Source organism: Amphiprion ocellaris, chromosome 2 (genome assembly GCF_022539595.1).
Source record: "Amphiprion ocellaris isolate individual 3 ecotype Okinawa chromosome 2, ASM2253959v1, whole genome shotgun sequence".
Taxonomy (NCBI): Eukaryota; Metazoa; Chordata; class Actinopteri; family Pomacentridae; genus Amphiprion; species Amphiprion ocellaris.
The window spans coordinates 35,462,848-35,468,867 of NC_072767.1; the positions used below are offsets into that span (position 1 = coordinate 35,462,848).

Below are 6,020 nucleotides of genomic sequence, written 5' to 3' on the forward strand. Positions count from 1 at the left end.
TGCATGTAATACACAAAACACCTATAAACTGAGACTGCATATAAAATGTAGGTTTGATGCTAAACTCAGAGAAACTGGTAAACCATGACAAACATGTTCCAAGGTGCCAAGCAACAGTGAAACGCAATAGAAAGCAGTAAGAGTCTGCCAAAGCAGAGGAAGCATAGATTCACAGAGAGAGACACAGTGTCCCTGTTTCCTCAGCTCACCTGCAGCTCGCAGTCGTTCCAGCAACAAAAAGGTGTCAAAGTATTTTTCCATGCTCCACTAACAGCTCTTTATGCTCAAAACGGAGCACCGAATCTGTATTGTGTGCAAACACAGCCACAAAGTATTTACTATCTATTAACACAGTCTGACACAGGCTGGATTTTTCATGCTTTGCTGATGTTGAATTTCAGACTTTGTACTGGTGATGACCGGCCATTTTTTAACATAACAATACTGATACAGATGCCTTCAATTGTTTTTCTGACATGTTTACATACTAAGTGGTACATCAGTGTTGTTGCTTCAACATGTCAGATTTTGTTTAGCGTTTTCAAGCATGGATTTCTTTTTGTAGTTTCACCGTTAAAAAAAAAAAAAAAAAAATTAACATCTTGTCTGGGAAGCCATTTTAAAGCCATTTTTATTCCCTATCTCTTGAAATAGAAATCCCACGGCCGTGAAATTTGGTGAGGACCCAGGCAAAAATATTTCCAGCAGATCTAAGTGGCTCCAACAAAGAACTCATTTTAAATTAATGAAAATTTGACCAAAAAAAAAGCAACATTTTTTTAAATAAGGGTGGTACTGACAAACCAGGAATTTATGTTGTTAGTAGACAAACAATGTTACGGTGGCACTATTCTAAGTTACATCAGGTTGACATTTGTGCACTGCATTTTCTTGTTACTTACCTGCCACACCACATGAATGTAATATAATTAGGGCTGAGCAATTAATCGATTTTCCATTGAAATAGCTATTTGAACACAGACTATATAGAAGCCATCCTCCTCGTGTGAAAGTCAGGCCTTTGATAGTATCTCATGTGGTAATGCCCCATCATGTTTTAAATCTATTACACGTTGAATAATAAATTGAACTCTGACATTAAAAAACATATTGCAAATCAACTTGCAATATCTGTCAGAAAACTGCAACAAATTGTTCAGCTCCAAATGTAATGTAATATGTGAAAATGTGTGCTGTCAGATATTGGACAAAATATTAACCTGAACATTTTTAACAGTCTAGCTCTATTAATTAACAGTGGCCTCAAAGCACCACTCTGATTTTACTACTTTAACTATTGCTTAAGGCTAAGAAACATACAAAAATATCATGAAATCCTGCAAGTAATTCTTAAAGACGGGGTTAACCTAAAAAAAAAAAATCACATTAAGGAGTGCCTACTTTTAATTGCAATAGATGGCTTGATAATTAAAGTTACTTTTGAGGTTGTATTCTCAAGTGTATTTTCAAAGAAATCAAATCAAAAGCAAGTGCAAGCAAATGAAGGCTATTGTAATGACAGATATAAATGATAAATATTTATTGCTGCATTTCTCCTACATGCAGAATCAAAATGGATCTTGTCACAGTGAAATGTATAGAAAACTGTTTCATTATGCTACTTGTCTCTCTGCAAAAAGATTCCACCTTGTAACAATCATCACACTAAAGCTGACATTAGATGGATTGATTTCATTAAGTCTGAATCAAACCATCCAAAATCAAAAGACTTCCATAATTCAAACTATATAGAAATGTGTATCTAATCAGTTTCAGATGGAGAGATACTCTTCTTTAATACTTTATTTAATTATTTCAAGGATTCAATCTAAGGGAATATTCAAGCTTTGAAATACAATCAGGACTGCAATTAACAGTTGCTTCCTCTCTCGATTAATCATTGAGTTGTTTTATCTATAAGTTGTCAGACAATGAAGAAAAATGCTGATCAGGTTTTCTGAAAACCCAAGACAACTTCCTCAAATGTTTCTTTGTCCACAATCCAAAGACATTCAGTTTACTGCCATAAAGTAGTAAAAAACCCTGAAAATCTTCAAATTTAAGAAGCTGAAATCAGAGAATTTGGACTTTTCTTGAAATTACTTAAAAACAATTAATTGGTTATCAAAATAGATGATGATTAATCAAATAGTTTACAACTATTCTATTAATAATTGTAGTGCTAAATGTTGTGAATCTAATTAAGAGATTAATCGTGGTTTTCCGTGTGCCTTTTTTTCAATAATTACTGTGACACACAACTGACAATTGAAAATGCAACAGATCTTGACTTTGCCCTTTATTCTAGGCATCCAAATCTGACCTTAATATTCAGAACATTAAGCAGCCACTACTTTAACCTACTGGTTTAATTTCCCAGGGGCTGGTTTACAAGGATGACATGTTTGATATCAAGACTTAATCAATGATCAATTTCAGTTCAAAGTCACAATTTCAAACAAGCAATTAGCAAATTGCACCAGCTGCAATTTGCTTGCTTAGTGTCTCCTAAGCAGCGCAACTGACTCAGAGTTTGCTCTCATCATTACTTTAATTTGATTGCAGAACATGCAGTACTTACATGCTGTTCCTGAACCTTAAGTGAATGACCTACAGGCTTCACTGACAGAGACTGCTTCCAAAAAAACTGTTCTTGTTTTCTTGTTGAAATAGTTTTATTTTTATCATTCAGTCATAACTTCTGTACTAATTTCTTTTATCTCCTATGCCATTTAAAAATGCAAGAAATGCATGTTTGTTGAGGCTATTCATATGCATCTCATGTGATAATGCTCTATCACATGCTTTACATCTATGTTAAACGTATGTCTTAATGTTGCACTGAAGCTTGACATGAAAAAAAAATCAAATTGCAATATGTATCAGACAAAAGATACATATTTTCCTCAAACCCTTAAGTTCTATTTTATATCCATATCAGACTATTAAGTAATCATCTGGATGCTGTCATTAGCTGATTTGATCCAGGTGAATTAATCACCTGATAGACAAAATACAGTTGTGTTGAGAGACTTGTGGACAAAGCTGACGGGAAAATGAATAGATCAAGTGACTGTGTGATCAGTTTCACAGCTACTGACTGGAAAGGAAAACATTTGTCAATTAATCAACTAACTGTCAAGGTTCTAATTAATTGGAAACTATTTTGATGATTGATTATTCTGTCAGGATGCTTTTCAAAAAGATGAGGAAGTCTAAATCATCTGAGCTGAGCTGCTTAAATATGAATATTTTCTTTTTTCTTTGCTCCTCTATGACAATAAACTCAGTGTATTTGGTTTGTGGACAAAACAAGTCATTTGCAGCTGTCATCTTGAAGCTTTGGAAAACACTGATTGACGTTTTCACCATTTTCTGACATTCAACAGAGCAATGAACTGGAGCAATTAACCGAGAAAATAATCCTCATATCAACTGATAATGAAAATAATAGTTAGTTGCTGGCTCTCTGATGAATGGAGAGCAGCAGAATGGAGCTGAAACGCAGCTGTCACAAACACATCAGCACCGGGGGAAAAACACAGACATACCCTTGAAAAGAAGCGTAAATGTGTGAGAATTAAGCAGGTGAGACGTGCACGGTGGTCAGGCCTGTAAAACCTGCTGAGCTGAGGTGAGACAAACACAGGTAACAGAACGTCAATCTAGCTGTCTGCTCGCTGCCGGAGATGCCGGCCGGCGAACCGGGCAGTGATTGCTAGAAGGCTAACGCCACCTAGCTTGCATGCTAACGTCAAATACAGCAACAAAACAACAGCTTTTATAGTTTAATACACTTACTGCGACGAATGACACGCACTGTCGAGGGTTCTTCTTCCGTAAAAAAACAGACAAACGGTATTTTTTCCTCCGAGCGGACACTTTAAGACGTAAACTGGCGAGCATTTAACTCGTCTGCAACAGTATGTGTGTCAACCCACTTTTAGCTGGAGCTAGCTAGGTAGCTAACATACAGCATTAGATAAGAATGTGGGTCACCGGGCCTTCGCCCAGTCGCTGTCACCAAAAGCAAAACTGTTCCGTTTGCACCTTCACGCCCGTCGACAGTACACACACACGCTGCGGACAAAAGCGATACGAGTTCCGGAGGCGACTTCACCGGGAGAGAAGTGACACTTACCCCGAACAGTCTCCCTTTTCATCGGGATATCCCTGCACCCAGTGGCGCTGCTGACGGTTGACTGCGCAGGGCTGAGGCAGACTGGAGTTGGAACTGGAGCCAAGAGGGCCTACCGCTGTACTCCTGATAACACACAGATGCCTGCTTGACTGATCAACATCCTGGTTTAGGTAGATTACCTATATTAGACACAAACTCACACAATCGTGATTTGTACTATTACACAGCAGGATGTTGTTGTTATTTTTGCTTTGCAGTCAGTGCAGCTAAAATCTGTCAAATTAAACCACTTGTGGATATGCATAATTTCAGCAACATTGCATCCATTGCATCTTTTTTCCTGTTTTTGAGACAAACATTCACAAAATACAGTTTGCTGCATTGACCCCATTAACTGAAAGTACTGTAAAGTAGGACTACTTAAAAAAAAAGCAATTCTGATTGCTTATATTACACGCAAAAAAAAATACAGTAAAAGTAAAAATACAAAAATGACTATTTCTTGGCATTATATTTTGGATTTGCAGTTAGGAGAAATTATAGTTTTTTTCAAGCATTTCTGAATAGAGAAATACTTAACTGTTGCGCTGTGTAATTATCCTTTCTACCCTTTGGATGAGTTTCTTTGGATTAACTGGCCGTCTGATTGTTTTAACGTCTCCTCATCCCCGGCGTGGTGCTCGTCACCATGACAACAGCCAAAATAGCAAAAGCTGTAGTACCACCTTTGGCCACATCAAGTGGGTCAATTTGCGTCTGGCGCTGTTGCGACACTTTTGCGAGGAAGAATTTGTGCAATTTGTGGGGTGAAAAGTGGTAATACGTTTTAAGAACATGTAAATGACATTTATTCCTTCATTTTCACTATTAGTTATGCAGTGCATTATCATGAATTAGACATTACGTTTTATTATGAGGAAGCAGAGACATGTTTGTGGTGTTTGTGATAAATAAAAGTCTTGAATCAGAGGATAAAGCAGTGAATTCTTTTTTTTTTTTTTTTACCTTTGCATTCACTCTGTCTATTCATCTCCTGCAAGGATCTCCTGCCAGCTGGTTGGAAGTACCTTAAAATGTTGATCGATAGTTGCAGAGGCAGTGTTCATAAAATCACACCAGCAACCTACTTCTGCATTGCACTCAAACCACTGTAGTATCATTTTCATACGTATGTGTTCTCATTTTTCTGGAGGGTTGCAAGATAGGTTTAGAACATATTTCTATTACTCCAGTTGGGACACACAACACATATTCTCCAAACAGTCCTTTTGTGAGTTAATATCAGTCACTTTGAATACACACAGGAAGCAATTTAGAACTCAGCCTTACAATATTGATTGTAGTCCAACACAAAGTGGCGTTTTACTTCATAGAGTTGGACAGAGGGCCTGTGGGATTTTACACAGTAGCTCATTTTATGTTAACATCTAAAGGCTCTTGAACTAATTCAGTCTTTAGGGTGAAAATTCATTTTATTCATTGTTGTTTGTGGTGAGATAACTATATGTGGTTGGAAATGCAAACACTTCATCCTTATGTGGATGTTGAGATACAACAAAAAAGTTCTCTTCTGGTAAATCTTCTTACTGTGGTGCAGCTCAACTTTTGAAGAACCCCTGTAAAATGATGCACTGATACTGAGAATGAACTCTGAATCTATAAACGAGTTTCTCTTTTTCATTTTTGTGCAAGCTTGGAACTTTGTTTTTGTCTGTCACGTTTTCAAGAGCAATGAATATACCAGCTTTTGATTGCAACATAAGCCTGAGGCCAGAATGATTATAAAATCAGAGCAGAAATGTCAGCATTAAATGTACAAATCTGAACCGTTTTATGGGTTAATTTACTCATCAGACCTGTCAGGGGGATCCCTACTTAA

The 6,020-nt window shown here is 36.9% G+C and overlaps 1 protein-coding gene across 10 annotated transcripts in view; it reads right to left on the reverse strand.

Moving 5' to 3' along the window:
• clocka (clock circadian regulator a) overlaps window positions 1–4,326 on the reverse strand; it is a 37,178-nt gene extending 32,852 nt beyond the window's left edge. For 5 of the 10 annotated variants that reach the window (XM_035948848.2, XM_035948852.2, XM_035948847.2 and 2 more), the window contains exon 1: window positions 4,142–4,296. The gene's annotated coding sequence lies outside the window, so the exon portion shown is untranslated. Of the gene's footprint in view, window positions 1–3,801; window positions 4,052–4,141 lie in introns of those variants that run through there. The other 5 variants (XM_023271781.3, XM_055016943.1, XM_035948855.2 and 2 more) reach the window with 4 other exon arrangements.
• Between the last annotated feature and the right edge of the window lie 1,694 nt (window positions 4,327–6,020).